This window comes from Seriola lalandi, unplaced genomic scaffold, assembly GCF_002814215.2.
Source record: "Seriola lalandi dorsalis isolate HSWRI2012SDOR001 ecotype SW California unplaced genomic scaffold, Sedor1 jcf7180002054371, whole genome shotgun sequence".
Taxonomy (NCBI): domain Eukaryota; kingdom Metazoa; phylum Chordata; class Actinopteri; order Carangiformes; family Carangidae; genus Seriola; species Seriola lalandi.
In genome coordinates this window covers 601,036-619,318 of record NW_019524924.1, presented here as the reverse complement: position 1 = coordinate 619,318, position 18,283 = coordinate 601,036, and the positions used below count along the sequence as shown (strand labels likewise).

General features: G+C 39.7%; 1 protein-coding gene across 5 annotated transcripts in view; it reads right to left on the bottom strand.

Moving 5' to 3' along the window:
• osbpl8 (oxysterol binding protein-like 8) overlaps nucleotides 1-18,283 on the bottom strand; it is a 100,609-nt gene that overhangs the window by 54,605 nt on the left and 27,721 nt on the right. The window contains exon 1 of one of the 5 annotated variants that reach the window (XM_087174686.1): nucleotides 10,148-10,267. The exons of the other annotated variants lie outside the window; for them this stretch is intronic. The gene's annotated coding sequence lies outside the window, so the exon portion shown is untranslated. Of the gene's footprint in view, nucleotides 1-10,147; nucleotides 10,268-18,283 lie in introns of those variants that run through there. 5 annotated transcript variants of the gene reach the window in all.

Here is an 18,283-nt window from a genome sequence, read left to right as displayed (position 1 = left end):
AGCTATATTCTTCCTGCTTTTCTTAGGTATTTGGTATTTTGTAAAATCAGCTGAAAAGTCATAGAGTTTGATTTATTATTACAGTGTTTATATATTTGAAGTTGCAGTGAATTCATCACAAGACACATCAAACTGACAGATTTGTTCTTAGACCAAAACTGAGAGACTGTCATTATGTACCAGTAACAGCAAAAGTGAACTGTGCATCTTGACAAAGTATTTGGTTCTTGAAGGATGGTGACCCAAGGACTATTTGCAGAACTAGTCATTCATGTAGTCAGTAGTAATTCTGGCTGGCAACAAATGCTAACAAACTAGCATGTCTGGAACATGCTAGCGCTAGTCAGTCACAATTGCTCCCACAGTTTCTTTTTATTTTCTCTTTATCGCCAACTGACATTTTATGCTAAGCATTTTTTATCATTCATTCAGCAAAGAGTTACTGAAGAGGGAAAAAGTTCTTCGAGCTAACAACTTTGCTAAGTGCTTAGTAGTTATAAGCACACACAGTTCTACAAAGACAAACTAAACTAAAACTAAACCCTGCCTCTTCTGTGAACCAGTTTATATTCTGGCAGAGGAGATTAACTAAAACTGGACAGTGCAACACAACTAATAAACTACAATAGACGGGTTTCTGAGTCATGTCATTAGTGAAATGTATGCGCAGTCAGAGCACAGTGATCTTAAATGACTAAGAGCTTTGTGAAGTTGCTTTTGTGCCTAAAACTGCACAAATTGCAAAAGTAAAGCTGATAGAGGAGCAGACTGAGTGCTTTGGGTGTAAAATGTATCACGTTGTTCTGCTTATAATTTTCCGTGTTCATGATCCTGTGTGGCTGATCAAACTGTTTAAATCCTGTATTGACACAGTTTATCAGGAGGGAAGCTCTGCCTGTTTACACTGTAGTTATCTCTCCGTTTCTGCATTAGTGTAGCACCTCTGATATGTATCCAGCATGTAGTATATGTTGAAGAAACAGCAGGATTTTAATACATGCTACTATCACAAACACAGTAACAAGAATGAGTGTGTCTCTGCTCTCATCCAGCAGGAAAACCGCATGCTAACATTTTTTTTTATGCTAACGTTAGCGGGCTTCTTTTCTTTTAAGTCATGTTGTCTGCTAATGTTTCTGGACAAACAGAGGTCATATCTCTCTGCCTGTGCTGCTGACTTTGTGTACAGTCTTGTTCAGCATTATCATTGCTACTAGCTGCCGTTTCTCACTGGAATAACATCATATCATCTGCCAGAGCTGACGTCCATCAAAGGTGGCATGGGGATTAAAAAAACGTTACACAACGCAAAGATGACTGTTGCAAACAAAGGAATCTCTAATCAGCAATCTTACGGGTTTCCTGTGAGCTTATTACAAAATAAAAGACAAACTAATATGACATTGTGGAAACATATTTCCTTCCCCACTGATGCCCGTGCATCCTAGATTCTTTTTAAACCATCTATAGCTTCCTCTATTCATACCTCTAAAGGTCAACAGTGTTAAGACAGTTTACTGTTGGTCAAAGATACAAATTTGAGGGTCAAAGTTCACCAAAGCTAAACGATTCCATTGAAATCTTTTAAATACAGGTGTCGCCTGTTCTTTATACTGAGTAGCTCCCAGGTGTGAAATTTGATAGAAAATATATTTTATATATAAAATATAATTACATCAGTGTACAGGAACATTCATGAGTAAACTGCAAGTAAAAGAAAGTAACCCCATCTCCTTAAAAGCTTTCAAGCCTCTACAGGAAACACTGCCTTAAACACTGCTCGCTCTCTGCCCCTGAAAAGAGGAAGAGTGCTTACGCGGGATAAAATGCCATGACATATTACATAATGTTTAAACATCACTTGCAGCAGATTCCTGACCCAGTTTTTTTCAGTAGCAGGGAAAGGAGAGATAATAACAATAACTTTTTCTTTTTTTTTCTATATCTGAAGGGCACCTTTTGCCATCTATTCAGCTTGGAATCAAAACACTATGTTATGAAGGCAGAACCTAAGTGCTGGTCAAATACTGAAGGGACTGTCCTGTGCATAAATATGTGAAAACTTCAAGCTTCTAACACATCTCCCTCCACGGTCTGTGTAAGTTGGTGTAGAGGTAATTTTGTTTTGGAGAAATATCAGAGATTAAAGAGACTAAAAAAAGACAAAGGAAGGAATATGGAAAGAGAAGGAGAACGACATCTTTGTAGGTGCGAGACTGCTGATGAACAGCTGAGACATCACAAAGACAGCACTTTGTTTAGCTCACACTAAAACAAAACATTCAAGGAAATCCAGTGACTGTGTGGTTGCAAAAATACAATTTTATTGGTTTGTTTAGTCTATCAGCCTGTTTTATGTATGTGAATTATGTTTTTACAGCTGCTCTCTGTACAGTTCTTGCAATTACAGTCAGGTAACAAAAAGTACAACTGGACTTAAACTGTCTTTGTAAGGTGTTGTTCCACCACACGCCTCTGAAGCAGCTTATGTGCAAACTGTCAGATTATTTTAAAGCCACACACAGCACGATTTGTTACACTGTCAGTAACAAGTGGAAGCAAATGACAGATCGTTAATGACAAAAAAAGTTTGTGTAGCTATGATTAAAATCTGTATAAACTTCTTTTCTTTTGATGTTGATACTGAGCAACACAAAAAGCTGCAAACACGATTTTTGACATATCCTTCTGAAGTTGAAACAGTTAATGAAATAGCAAACAGTGGCTTGTTTACACTTAGAGCAGACACAGAGCAACGTTAGCATTCATTTGAAATCACATCACTAGCCACATTCCACATGTAGCTTGCTGCTAGCTCGCTGCTAACTCTGTCTGTCTGCTGTTTGGTGTGGGCGGGGGGGGGTAACTCTGAGCTTTTAAGCTAACAACAGCTGCCTGCTGCATGTGAGCACAGCACTGAGTGAAAATATAGATCAGAGCAGCTTTAAATAAAAAAAAAAAATGAACAGGTCAAAGTTAATTTTAGCTAATGTAATATATGAAGTTATTTATCTATTTTTCTCTATGTCCCACTCTTTGCTGTGGCAATGACCCAACTCTCACTGGAGTTGAATCAAGGACATTTTATAGTGTTAGAAAAATGCATTTTAACTCCTCAAAGTCTCAAAGTTAACTTGCTGAATACAAAACTGACTAACTACTCAAAATGTTCATGTAAAATGTTGACTTGATATTGTATTGTTATTGGGCTTGTGCCCTGGGAGTGAATGTGCAGCTACTTAGGTTAATAAGAAAGTCTGCCTCCTACCACACACTGTAATGAAGTTTTTCACAGCAGCTGTTGTGACACTGGTATTAATCAACAGTGTTTATGAAGCTCGGCTAAGAGCTTTGTCATTTCTGAGGCTGATGACAGCTGCATATGTGATGGGATTCATCTGTTGTAAGGTTATATATATTGTTTAGACTGAATTAGCAACAGGATTTGCAGGGGTAAACCAATCTACTTCAAAGAGCTTAAAGGTTCAAATTCTGAATATTTTCCCTAATAAAAACCTCAGGCTCAAAATTTCAAGGACACAAATCTCCATAATTTATGGTAATTCTAATCAGTCAAATGAAAATACCTGGAACTGTGTTCTCTAAAACAAAACCCAAAACTAAATTCAAGACAACTCATTTTGCAGTTTACAGGAAGCCCATAGCACATGATGCTATCTTATTTCCTTCTCTGTGCCCACATTAAGCACATTAAGCAACTTGATACAAGCTAGGACTGGTCAGGATGTCCTGATCAAGAGCTTTCTGGCCCTGATGCTGATCTGGTCAGTAGCAATCAACTGTTTAATTGAAGGACGAATTCACTAAAAGGGAGAATCATCTCAGACAACTGCATGAGAGAAAGTGAATTCTATTCAGTCTTATTTCTTGCAATAGGACGCAAAACTTGAACGCACCCAACATCAAAACAAGGAACACACAAGCTTCAGCTGGCGGCTCGACAGCAATGGGGGAAGCATTCATACTCATCTTTAAGGTTCTGGGAAAGCAGGAATTAATCTGAACCGAGTTCAGGTAACTGAAGGCTCATGTCATGTTTCAGTAAGATGAGATAATATTGGGAAATTTGCAGTGTTACAGCAGCAAAGGACAAAAGAAATGCAAAATGAAAATATCAAATACTATGAATGAACATAAGATAAATAATAGATAGATAATATAGTACAGTAGTATGTACAAATAAATATTAAAATGTCCATATCAGTAAATATGTCCAGAAATAGTAGCAATGTTTCTGCAATGTTCAGCATGTGATTGCTAGGACCGGAAAGGATTGTAAAGTATTTACAAAGTATTGTAAGCCATCAAGTACTGAAAGATACTATTTGATATCCGGGTTTAATTCACAAGTTTGTCCTCTTTAAACCCTGTTTAGCCAAAATTCATGCACAGCTGTTTAGACAATATATAATACACTGATAGATACATTAAAATCATTCTGAAGATAAACACAACTGCCTTCTCTCAATCAAAGTCTGGAACGGGCAGTGTAAAGATGATCAGTCTAACTTATTTAGACTCTTTCTCGTGGCTGTGCTCACAGAGAGAAAAAAACCTGACAAATGGTTTCATGCAGTTCAGCACGTTGCAGCCTCCCTCTAAAGCACCAACATGGAGCAAGTGGACAGAAAGTAATCCACACTGAAACATTATGCAGATTGCTCTGCTTTAGTTAAGGTTCAGGTTTGTTTTTTGTTATAAGTAATGAAACATAAAAATAATATAAAAGTGGTGAAAAATTGGTTTAAAATATAATAATAAACTAATATGAAATGAAAAAATCTGCAGATAAAATACAAAAGAGGAACAAAAACAACTGAGATGGATAATTACAAAAGGAACAAAACATAAAGAAATATGATTCTGTTTAGTCTGACTTTAATACATTCACTTTGCTCCATAATTTAATTTAAGTTTTCTGGAATGTCATGGATCGCCCAAAGTCATAGAATATGGAAAACAATTATTGATTAAAATACACACAATCTAAAAAGAATGATGGCATATGGATGTCTATGAAGTGTTTAACCTTGTTAACATCCATCTGGTGTTTTATATAATACAGACATATGACGAGTGAACTAATCAGTCAACACCATGACTGAGTGTTTCCACCTTGACCTGCAGTCATGAGTCATTGGTTCTCAATGACTCATAAAGATTCAGACAGCCAAGGATTCAGACGTCACAAACCTCAGGAACCAATCCTATCAACTTGTGGGGACGGGGGGTGGGGCTAAATAAACCTGAAACCTTGTCAGTACATAGAGAGAGAGAGTTAGCATTAGCACAACCGCTAACACTGTGTCAGCCACTGCCAGTTGCAAGCTAACACACAACATAAACAAATAAAAGATGCTAACTATGCTAACAGTTCTGATCCGTCTGCTAGTCTCTGGTTCTGGTCTCAACAGACTCCTCATCTGAGTCTGGGTTTGACTGAGGCTCAAACATGTTTCCTCCTCTCACCATCTTGATACTCTCTGCTCTTTCACCTGTCCAGCTGGAGCAAGCAGGTGGTGGGCGGGGCATAAGACCTGATCCACATTTCTCAATGAGGAAGTAAGAGGAGATGAGCTTCCAGTTTTCCTTTTTTTCACCTGTTATGTGGGAAAACCATGTTAACAAAATATTAATCATAACAGAGTATATTTACAGAGTTTAAAACATGTCTGGAGAGGAACTTTACAGCAGAAGTTATGAAGTTGCAGCCTCATGTTTACATAAAAATGAATTCTATGCAGAAAGGAAGCACTATAGAGGTTTGAAATTTGTGTCAAAGTGAGCACTGGTATCATGTTGGCAGCAGTATCAGCAGATACCCTGAGTTAAGGTATGCTAACCTGTACTGGGAAAGAATCACCTGGATGCATCACCATCTTCAACCTCAAGTCATGATGTAAACATATGGCTGTAGCTTGGCAAAGTTTCGACAGGGATGCTATGGAGCAGCTGTTGACTCATTTCTGGTATCTTTATGATACTTTTTTTTAATATGTCTCATCTTATTTGCTTACTGAAGGTCATGAGTAGTCACTTCAATTAAGTATCCTTCTGTACATTAGTACTGAAAAATACTTTCCACTGAGAACAGCATGTACCAAACCATCCCTTCTATAAATCTGAATACTTTACAGCTAATGGCTGTGAACATGGTTTTTAAAGTAGTGCTTTCTAGATGAAGTGAAAATAGCAAGCTGCTTTAAATGATTTTAATGAGGCTTTAAGTAATTCCCAACAGGCAGTACTTAAGTGATTAATTGTACATACACACTGTCTATGACATACACCGATTCACTCTAGGTATGGTACGTTTTCTGGTACAGAGCTACATTCTTGGACAGACCACTTGATAATTGTAATGTATGTTCAGCTTTTGGAAGAGGACTCGGTGCACTGGTCTATTCTAGATGACATACTTTTAATAAGAACTGTGGTGGCAAGGTAGCCCTGCAAGTGGTGAGAAAACACCCCCACTTTCCTTCTGATTTTGAGTAGCTCTTGTCAATAACATCAGATAAATGCCTGAAATTAACAATGTAAAATGTGCAACAAGATCCTAACTCAAAATTAATGTGGAGTATTTAACGTACTCCACTGATAACGTCAGAGGAAGACAGAAAGGAAATTGGAAGCCTTGTATGGTCAGACAGGAAATCCATAAAGAGATAATTCACAGGAGCAGAGCAAATTCCAACACCAAAGCCAACAGGAGAAATCCCACTGGATTATTGTTTCTCATCCTCTAACTCTAATGCTAACGTTAAACCTAATAATGTCACCTCACAGTGAACCAAGACAGGAAGTAGATTAAAAAAGACGGACGCCTGTTGGTTTTAAGATCGACAGCAGTTTGTACAGTCGTATCTTGTCTGTGTATTATCTTCCATGAGGAAGGAGCAGGGAGGTGTGCAGGGGGTCAACACTCGACCTCACACAGACAGCTTTTCATTAGACGGTAGCATTTCAACACTCCAGTCTTCAAAACAGGACAGGTGGGGGGCAGCTGGGTGGGTCCAGTGGCCTCACACAGAGTGGAGTCTCAGTTTCATCACTGCAGGAGGGCTCAGGGTTCAGGGACAGTGTAGAGAAGACAGGGTGAATGCTCTGAAGAGGAAGGGTGGTAACAATATTGATGGTCTAAAATGATTATGAGGGAAGACTGAGGTCAGTTCAACTAAAGAATAATGAGGTTAAATGTTTTTTTTTTCTTCATTTTCTTTGATATTCACAAAACCCAGAAACAGTAGAAGTGGATGGATTCTTAGTACCAGAAATGAAAGTGGGAATGACAGAGCCTTCAGAAAAAAAATATTCTACCCATAGATCAAATGCAGTGCAGTGCGCGATTTGGTCCAGTCTGAGCATGGCAAAGCTGTGAGGCAGACCATTAGCCTTCCGAAATTTCAAACCTCACAGAGCCATAGAGGTTTACCCAACAATGAAGAAACTGAACCAGTGGTTGATAACAGCTGGATTTCTCTCTTGTAAGGGGAGCAGGAGGCTCAAACTGGGAATACATCATTATATTTTCATTAGATCTAATTCCCTGTCCACATTTCATTTCAAGTAGGACTGGTGTTGTCCTAACTGAGGCCAATTTCCTCAAGCAGATCAAAGCTTTGTAGGCAGGATTTTTTTCAAAATGGGGATGTTAGCTTCTCATGCAAAAGCCAGAAAAATATATTTAAAAAATGGCCAAAAACTGCAACAAGCAGGGATGAGATATATGTGAACATTCTGTATTTAAGAGACAAGAGACAAAGCAAATGTTACATTACTTGTTCCTATAGCAACAGCTGCTACTAACTGCTTCTGTGCAAACTCAAAAGGACAACAGGACAGATACAGATAGGCTACATAACCACCCTCACAAACAGAGAATGGTCATTGGTGGAAAATAATGATTTAAATTCATGTACTTTACTAAACAGGGAAGTACGATACTTCTAAAATACAATAGATTACTACACATTCACATACTGTATATAAACTAAAAGTAGCTTCATTGTTAACAATTACAACAACAATACATTGAACAAAAATATAATGGCAACACCATTTTGCACCCAGTTTTCATGAGTTGAAATTAAAGATCTAAAACTTTTTCTAAGCAGAAAAAGGCTTCTGTCTCTAAAATTCTATTCAGTATTAGTGAGCACATCTCCTTCGCCAGGCAAATCCAACCACCCCACAGGTGTGGCATATCAAAATGCTGATTACACAGCATGATTATTGCACAGTTGTGTCATGGGCTTGTCACAATAAAAGGCCTGTTTAAGATGTACAGTTTTATTGTGAAGAATGTGCGTTTTTTTTAGGGAAAGGCTCTTGGATCAGTAACTAGTCCGTACCTGGTGTGACCACCATTGTCCCATGCAGTGCAACTCAACTCTTTTCTACAGAGTTAAGCAGGTTATTGACTGGGGAGCATGGGATTTTGGATTCCTCCTTTTCAATGGCTCTGAAGTTGTTGGATATTGGCAGGAAATGGAACATGCTGTCATACACACAGATCCAGATCATCCCGAACATCTGTGACATGTCTGGTGACGACACAGACCATCCAAGAACTGGGATGTTTTTAGCTCCCAGGAATTGTGTCCATCATGCTGCAACATGAGGCGATGATGGAAGATGAATGGCACAACAAGGGGCCTCGGGATCTCATCACAGTATATCTATCTATCTGTGTGTGTGTGTGTGTGTGTGTGTGTGTGTGTGTGTGTGTGTGTGTGTCTGTATCTCTTGTGTTTATAGAAAACATGTTAGATCTTTTTTTTCAAATCCTGAAAAATCGGAGTAAAAACAAAAGTGTTGCATTTATATTTTTGTTCAGTATAATTCCATCACTAATAAGAATCCAATAATATGACACAAAGAGAATAATAACCTATAACATGTATCTACAAATGATATACTTATGTACTCTAATTCAGTGAGAAGGTTTTTTGTAGTGTTTTTATATTGTGGGTTGTTTTGCTACTTGCTGCTGCTCTGAATACTGAAAACAGCCAACATAAACACATCAGACTGAATAATGAAATAAAAACAAAATGACAACTCGGATTATTAGGTTATAATTAATTTATATGATGAAGGTCTCAATTGAACAGTCACTGTGCAATACCATTTAAATGCTTGTTCTAAAACGATTTTGTGTCCTATTGTAGGAAGCAGCATCCAGTCACTGAATGAACACAGGCCTCAGCAAGTACTATCAATCTGATTAGGCTCACTTCAGCCCAGCTGCCTGCACCCCTGAGCTGCAGCCAAGACTCCTGCAGAGCCTCGTTTATAGGGGGAAAAATGAAAAACACGACCAATTCCTGGAAAACCGCTGTTATGTAACTGCATCCCAGCAATAGATAACTGGGTAATTTGCCCTCATTCAAATGAGCCATGCACATGGTCACACATTTAGGTGGCAATTAAGAATCTTGATTGCCATTTTTGCTGTTAATTTATGTGATTCCCAGTGACAAAGTAGATGCACTTCATTGTGTTTTTGTTGGAAGCCCCATTGGGTTTTCAATTGAACTTAAGTGTTGCATTCAGGAGCTATCGTGTTTCCATAATGTACTCGATGTGGCTCCTTCCTCAGTTGCAAGCAACCAGAGACAGACCTCCCCTCCCTGTCATCAGGCTCCATTAGATCCATGCTTTGGGTATCAGCCTGCAGCAACCTCCCTATTTGCAAGGAACTCTGTTGAGACGCTTGAAACAACAAATATCCAGCCTTCCAACTCTGCTCTACAAAGCTAACAGAAACAGCATGATCTGTGTTAGCTGTACACGTAGCTCCTGAGCAAAGCGTGGCAGCGAGCCTTCACTCAGTGACAACACACTGAGCAAACAACGAGCTCCAGTGGAAACAACACAGTAGACTCTGTGTTCAAGTGTGAAACCATATCACAAAGAGTCTGAAGCTTTAATGGCAACACAGCATGGCAACAATTAATATGTCCACACATCTTGTTGTGGAACAAACAAAATTCTTCGAAACGTGGCTGCACACAGTTTGAGCAGTTCCATCTCGGTCTTATCCGCCCGATCACTGCTTCCCCCCGTTCTGACAGTTTGACAGTGTAAAAGCTACACTCACAGAAAAAGAGGAAATGCATACCGTGTTGTCACTCAGTCGAGGGAGGTGAGCTCGTTGCTGCTGCTGCTGCTTCTTGGTCAGACTAAACCTGGTACGACAAGCCACTGAGCTCAGCCCCGTCTCTCTCCCACACAAACACACACACACTCTCACACACACACACACACACTGAAGGGAGGAGAAAAGGCAGCATGAGAATTGCAAGAGAATTTGAACCTCCCTCCCTCTCTCTCGCTCTCTCTCTCGCTCTCTCTCTCTCTCTCTTTCCTCTCATCTCATCACTCGGAGCCTTTAGTGATTTTCTTGTTGCCCTCCTGTAAATTTGTTGTATCAGTGGCATTTGTTTATTCCTCCTCTACTTTTATCTGGCCTCAAAGTACTCATGACTTTCCCTTTCACTATCTCTCCATCCATGCATCTCTTTCCTTCTTCTCCTTCATTTACTTTTTCATCTCTTTGATCCCTCTATTATCAGGCATTTTGACTACAACGCAGCTCTTTTAATGTTGTGATGTTTAATGTTTGTCGGACAAGTATCATCTGATACACAAACCAGCAAAACACCACATGACCGCAAAAACAAGGAAGTAGGCTGTCGCTGTTTATGAAGGGTTGAACTTAATGAAAATCCAGTGTATAGCAGTTTAATAGTGCCAATCAGAGCTGCATGTATGCCCTCGAGCACAGCTACTGTAACCACATGGCTCTTCCTCGTGCTCTTGTTGACTGAGGCCCTTCTGCACCAATAAACCAAAGCCACCAAGCCAATCTCCCCAGCCATCATGGAAAATCACCCCAGAGGAGGACGCACACACGACGCAGCCACCCTGTGACCTTATTATGGGCGCAATAATTCAAGTTTTAATGCATTTTCCTCTGCTACAGTTTCCATTTACCTGCTCAGCTGTTTTCCTCTCACCACAGGAGCCAGGGGCAATTTAAAGACACGATGCCGAATGCAGATGAAACACACATGTTGAAGAGTTTGTCATTACTGCGGATGCAATAACCAAAGGTCATTTATAGATACAGCAACGCACTGCATTCAATTCAATTTCAGTCTCATCTTCCAAAAGAGCAAATCATTTGCAAAACAACACTCCAGATGTTTTCAGTGCCAGTCTCATCAACAAACACATTAAGTCTCCTCAAGCAAGGTCAAACAGAGGTCTACTGTGTTTATGCTTCATAATGCTTCAACATTTTTGTTAGTACTCTGCAATTAGGGTGAAACGTCGACAGGAAGTGCTCCTACATGTATGCATCCTGCTTTAGTTCTCACCAAATTTTTCACCAGCTTGTATGTTGATTAGTATCTAAAGTATGATTTAGATCTTGATAACAGGATTGGTGACAGTACAATACACTGCGAAAAACTTGGTGTGAAAACTCCACATGTCAACAGGAGAAAGCCACTTCAAAGCCACCATCTGCTTTGACATATTTGTGTTCGTTTGTACATTTTGAGAGGATATTTCCTGGAGTCTTGTCATCACCTTGAGGTTGTTCTGGTAAGTGACTGCAGCACACAACCCCCCCCAATACAACCACATGCTGATTTAAAGGCGCTATGTGTAAGTTTTCTCTGCTGCCAAACGTTGTTTCTTGTCGGGAGGTGGCATCGGCCATCGTTGTCTGTATAATACAATAGGTTATCATGGGTCATCTAAGCAGCACTATGTCTTCAGGGCAGATTGGAGGCTACAGTGAGTTGGAAACTGCCAAGACAGGACAGGGCTAGCTGGTAAGCATGCTAACTTGAGAAGAAGAAGAGTTTCTTTCTCTGCCGTATCTGTCCACTTCTGGAGACAGCAAGTAAAGGAATGAAATTTGACTCGCAACGTGTCTACTAGACTGGTAACTAAAAAGCTGTTAATTCTAACACTACATATGTAGCTATAGCAAACCATACAAATAGCCTCCTTTAAACTTTGAATTTTGTACAGATTAGACAAACAACATATTGCGTGTTAATTAGAGCTGCTAGTAGTAGACAGATTTTGTTGCCTCAGGTCAAAGCAAAGCTAGCAGTTTACCTCTGTTATCAGTCTTTATGCTATGCTAAGCTAACCTGCTGTAGCTTTGAATAGAGCGGTGTCACACTTCTTGTCTTGGCAAGAAAGAAAATAAGGCCCTGTTCATACTAGGCTTTAAAATGCATCTCCAGTGACTATTTCTGATTGGATCTCACTTCCTCTTTTATATGCAAATAAACATGTAAGTGTTGTTGTTTTTAGCCAATCCAACAAGTGGGTCCATTGTCAATGCATGTGTGTGTGTGTGTGTGTGTGTGTGTGTGTGTGTGTGTGTGTGTGTGTGTGTGTGCATGCGTGTGTGTGTGTGAGAGAGAGAGAGAGAATGACAAGGGAGCAAATCATCGCACTGTGCACAGCTCTACTGTGAAATAAGGTTGTATCGATTTGAAATAGTAAAATATTTTCACTTCGTTATAAAACTGTCTTGGGACTAATATAACTGTGACTGTCAGTGGAGTACTTGGTCCTTCAATGTGGCCCAGGGCACATTCACGTTCACACTGCTAAAAGGATGTGACCGCATGTGGTCCAGACCACCTCTGAATGTGGTCTGATTGAGTGGATCTTAAATGACCTCAATGTGTCTTGGTTGCATTCGCACCTGAACTAAGAGCTGACCACTTGTGATCGGATCACCTGAGACGGATGTTAACACCATGTCTCAACAGGGCCTAAGTGCATTTTCCAAAATGTCGACCCAGTTAAAATGCAGAAACCAGTGACTAACAATGCCACTAAACTAATGACTAAAGGATCACAATTTGGAGGAATTAGAGTCACTGCAGTGCTCTTCAGCAACTAATGTTAAAGCAGCGTCATTTTTTTTAATGCTCCACTATACGTTCATCAGCTAGTCACTAACTGAGTGTGTCTGTGGTTTGGTGCTCAACAGAAAGTGTGCAGTGGGTTTTTAGACAAAGTTACTGAGAGCTGTGTAAGTGAATCGAACCTTTAATGTTGTGTCATAAAACCAAAACAATGAGCTGAAAGACGCTAATAAGCTCAGATCAGGCAACTAAAAGATGTAAATGAATCAAGCTTCATGAAACTGAGGTTGTGTGTTGGAAGAACATGTTTATAAAGATACAGTAGCTGCTATTTGAGGTTGAGGAAACACTCTTTCTCACAAGTGCATTGGTGCACAAAAATGCTCTGTCCTGGTTAATTGGCTAATTCTTTCTCAACAGGACTACAAAGGAATGGTTGTAATGGAGCAGTCTTCATCCAGTCTGCTGAGAGAGATGACCATGATTCACATCATGAGGTTAGATTAGAGAAATGATTTTCCTCTTGACAAAAAAGGCCTGTTCCTCTCACTGTGCTGAGATGGCAGTGGAAGTAGAACAAGCCTTGAAGGAGTCTGAAAAGAGCAGAATGAACCAAACAAACAAACTGCATCCATCATGCTCAGAAATGTAAAGCTTATTTGCAATGGAACAGTGGCTGTTTTAATTATAGTAAAGAGCTCAGTTGCAGGCAGGAAACTCCTGCTGAGTGTGATTCAGTCTGTGACTTTGACAATGTTTTCTCAAAGAAGAAGGAAAAACAAAGCATCCATTTATGGCTGTATAACTGTGGCAGCAGCACAAAATCCTTAAAGGTGTGTTGTACGTGCAGTAAATTTGTTTTTATTTTATCTAATCTCATTTTGACAGAAGCAGAGCTTTCTAAAACTGTAACCAAAGGACACTTATTTTTGAATCACAACTTCCCTGCTTTTAGAGACAATACATAACTGTAAGGTCCCTGTAAGGTATGCTACCTTTATCTATTTGTAGGTAAATAATGTTATGCATATGATGAAAGATGACATGAAAATGTCCAAGTAAGGTATCACCTCCGAAGAAACTGTGTCAGACTCATTTATTTCACTTCAAATTACAGTCTTTTTTTGCTTCTTTTTCCAGAGTCAAACTGTGACTTCCAAATAATTAGATTATCACCAGAAAAAAAATAATTTCACCTATAACAATTAATGTTAACCATACTGTATCTGAGTGCTCTTTAGTGCTGATGTGGCCATTGTGCCTTTACCTTTTGTCTTTCATAGTATGTCTGGGTATGTCCGGGTGAACATGACGGAAAACCTCAAATTTAATCATGTCACACAAACAAAGTTATTTCTATCCAATTGCAGGAACGACCAGCTGTACCAAGTAGTATTGCTTAAATTGGCTAAAAACTACATGTGCTATTGTTTTGGTATCAAAAGTCAGAGAAGTGGTAGAGATGAGCATCCCTCCGACTTTCTCATGTCAACACCGAAAACAGAAGCTCAACAGTCACAAGAACGTAAAAAGCTGTTGTAGATAAATAAGCAACGAAGATGTTGGTGGTATACTCACTTACTTACATTACTTAGGCTACTTGAACTCTTGTTTGGCCATGAATTGGATGAGATAGCCTGAAACAGTGCTAGATTACTTAAATTATCTAATCCAAAAACCCCATGCCAGCAGAGACTGGAAACACTACAAACAGAAAAAAAACTCCCGAAGCTTCACCGTCCAACAAACCCCAAAGAGTGCCCTCACTTACACTCTCCCCTGCAATTAGACACATCCTCTGTAAACGAATAATGAGGCGCTTACAGAAACACCCCCAAAACAAACTGCAACATTATCATCTGCTTTTCCCTCGGAAACAGATGACATGCTGCTGCTCTTTAATGCCAAGAGTCGTGGTGCTGTTAGGTCCCACTGGGAATGAATATAACCCAAGGTAAAATCTCCCCGGTAATAAACATCTCACGCTGTGGGATTTATAAAGATCTATACTCACAAGATTGAAGTTATTTATTTTGTATAATGTATTTATTTAATTGGATGCTTTAATGCTTTAATGTCAGAAAATAGTGGTCATGCACATAACCTAAAACTTTCCTGTTCTCTGTTCGCACATTTCCTCCATCCCTCAGAGGAAAACACAACAGGAGGTATATTACTCCATTAGTGTATGACATTCAAAGGCTCCAACAGGTGGATCCTTCGTGGCCCAACATATCCCAAGATTCATTGCAGCAAACAACACCAACAGAGAGGCTACAGGAGGATTATAGTCTTAAATCTAAGTATTGAGTTTCAGCTCAGTTGAAGAGCTAACGGTACAACTGTTAAAAAACCACAACCCTTAAATCCACGAGCTTTTGTCAAAAAAAATATATAACGTGTTGTCTAGGTTGCTAGGCAACATGAGCGGTGCTCTGTAACGCAACGGTAAGGGTAAGCACAGCTGGACCAGACCATCTCATTTCGGTTCGGCCTTCACGGTCTACGACGGCTACTTAGGCCAAGCCTTACACTGACACTGTACACTGCGTCTTCCGAAGGGATACAGCTAAGTGTAATGGCTGCCGCTGTAGGATTGCGAGGAGGGCTGCCACTCATCTCAGTTATCAGCACTGAAGCTTGCAGAATATATACTACATGATAATTGGAGCTCATGTGCTGTCACACTATATGACCTTCCTTAAGACAAAGAAACTGGATACTCCTAAAGGGATGTGTGTGTGTCTGTCAGTTTATTGTGCACTGATCGATTCACACCAGCAGAAAACAGAGAACAAAATGTCACTTTATCAATTCTTATAGGGTCCTAAATAGCAATACTCATTTAATCTCATGGGGGAACACACAGTGTATCTACCACTAATCAAACCTATGTTACGCTACTTTGTCATTCCCTGTGTTAATGAATCCATTCTGTATTGATTACTGCCTTCAAATCAACAGCCCACACACCACCTTCATCCAGCTGAAAGACTGATTTTTCTGTCAGGGAAAGACTGACCAAATCTTGGCAGGAGACACAGTTTCTCCACTGCACTTTGTCAAATCCAGAATGGTAAAATCCACAACTTCCCCCCCACACCATCTGAAGTTCACTTAATCAACTCTTTTAAAATTTGTGTACATTTTCAGACTTTCATTTGCAGCTTTTCCACATCTGAGGCCAAGCTAAAGCTTTGGAGGATAAGCTTGCTTTTCCTGTTTACTTTAGAGGTGAGAATACGTCTCATCAGGCCAGGCTGTCGGCTCGGCTCTGTCAACAGCTCCCTGAGTTCGACCACTGATGTACAGTAGCTGATGGAGCCTCAGCCTGGAGCCAATTTTCACCTCTGGCTTCTAGCGGCCTCCTGTAGCTTATCCCTGTCATATTATGTGGCATTGTAAATCTGAGAACCAAGACCCTGTGCCTCATTCTGCCACTTAGAAATTACTTTTAATAGCACACTAAAGATTAATCAATACTGTGATATTAAAAGTTATATGTGGATAGTGATTGGCATTGCGTCTTGCATTTCTGGGACACTTATCTTTTGCTTGTACTTTTCAAAAGCAGGCATAGCTTTCCAGCAAAGCTTTGACTATGTCAGATATCATTAGTCTATGACATCAATATGTCTAGGACTGATAACATCAATAGTAAACATCATGTTTTGATGATATTACTCTCTCATGTTCTGTACCAGTTGTAATACAACTTGATTATAGAAGAGGAACAGACATCACCTTCACCACAACAGAACAGAACACTCGATTGACCATAATGCGATGCTGCGACAAGGCATGTTGCATTTTAAGTAAGAGATGACCGGTTTCAATATTATTATATAGGCATTCGGCAGCAAGTTCGTGGCCATTCATTTCAAGCAGAGGTGTCACTTTGTAGAGATCTGTTCTCAAGTTGACATTAAAGTCTAAAGTCTAAATGTTATAAAACAATAAAACACTAAAACTTCTCAGGGGTACAAATACTTTTTAGTTATACTGTTTAGTTATTAAATTAGAATGCTGTCTGGAAAACATTCAAGTCTTGACCAAATTGTTGCCAATCTATCTTGTAGATATGGAGATACTTCACTGTATAAATGAAAACTTTGACCTGCTGTTGGCGCTAGATTAAAGGTCCTATATTGTATAAAGGCAGATGTCCATCTTTTCTTTGATTATAAAGCAGGTCTATGTTCTATATTAATACTCTGAAAGTACCAAGCCTCAGTCCACAGAGAAATGCACACAGCCTGTGTTCAGAAGCTGAGCCTTAAAACCAGCCGTCAGGACTTTTTGGACTTTGTGAAGTCACAACAAAGCAGTCACTAGAAAGAAGCCTGAGAGAAGATGTAAAACAACATTGAGATGGTTCTTTAAACCACAAATATATCTTCTTATGGATCAAAACTTCAAATAACAGTGTGAATAAAGTGTAAAATATGGACCTTTAAATGTCAGTGTATCTCCGGGATCAAATTTCATGACAACCCACACAGTTGTTGAGACTGTGCCACACTGCTATCGTGGCTAAAAAGTTAAAAGTGCTACTGACTCCATGAACCTGGGTAAACCCCCAGAGTCAGCAACCTTTCATATCGGTTTAGATCTTCACATTGATGATTCATTGAGCAGCGGAGGGCTCCCGGTCACGCATGAAAAGAATCCATTAAGGAGCTGCACCATTTGTCGATTTTTATTATTAAAGTAATCTTGGCCAAAACAGACCGTCGATGTGGGTATTTATGGGAAGTAAACAAGAGGAAATGCACACTTGGACCAGAATCCTGTACTTTCAAACTCAAGTCCTCTGCTACTGTCCTGTAGCTAGAGTGTCAGGTTGATTAAAAAACAGTGTACTGGTCATTTATAGAGGACTGGTCAGCACTGAAAAAAAAAATTGATGGGGTTCGACACGTGGTGTAGCTGTACCAGATGGGAATGGTTAACTTCTGTGGAAGATAATAAAGCTCATATCTCTTCCCAGCAATATCCTGTCTTGCATTCACATCTGGAAATTTCCCAGTACAACCAGTCTTTTAACGTTAGCAACTGTAAAGCTGCGCTGAAACAAAGGGCAAAAGGGCAATTCAACAGCAACCGGATAAAAAGTTTTTTCTCATTCACTTCAGCTGCTGAAACCCCCCCCAGCCAATGATCTTCTGGTCACAGATCCTCTTCTCTTATCTCTAAGCTACCTCAAAGCCATTGTTAAAGTGCATAATGGTTGTCTATGTGCCTTTTCACTGCTGCCTATTCTGAACAGCAGGTCACCAGCACTTTCATTACAGTATGTACAATGCAAATGACAGCAGACTGAATGGTGGTAGATGTTTGAAGCGGGGGTGAGG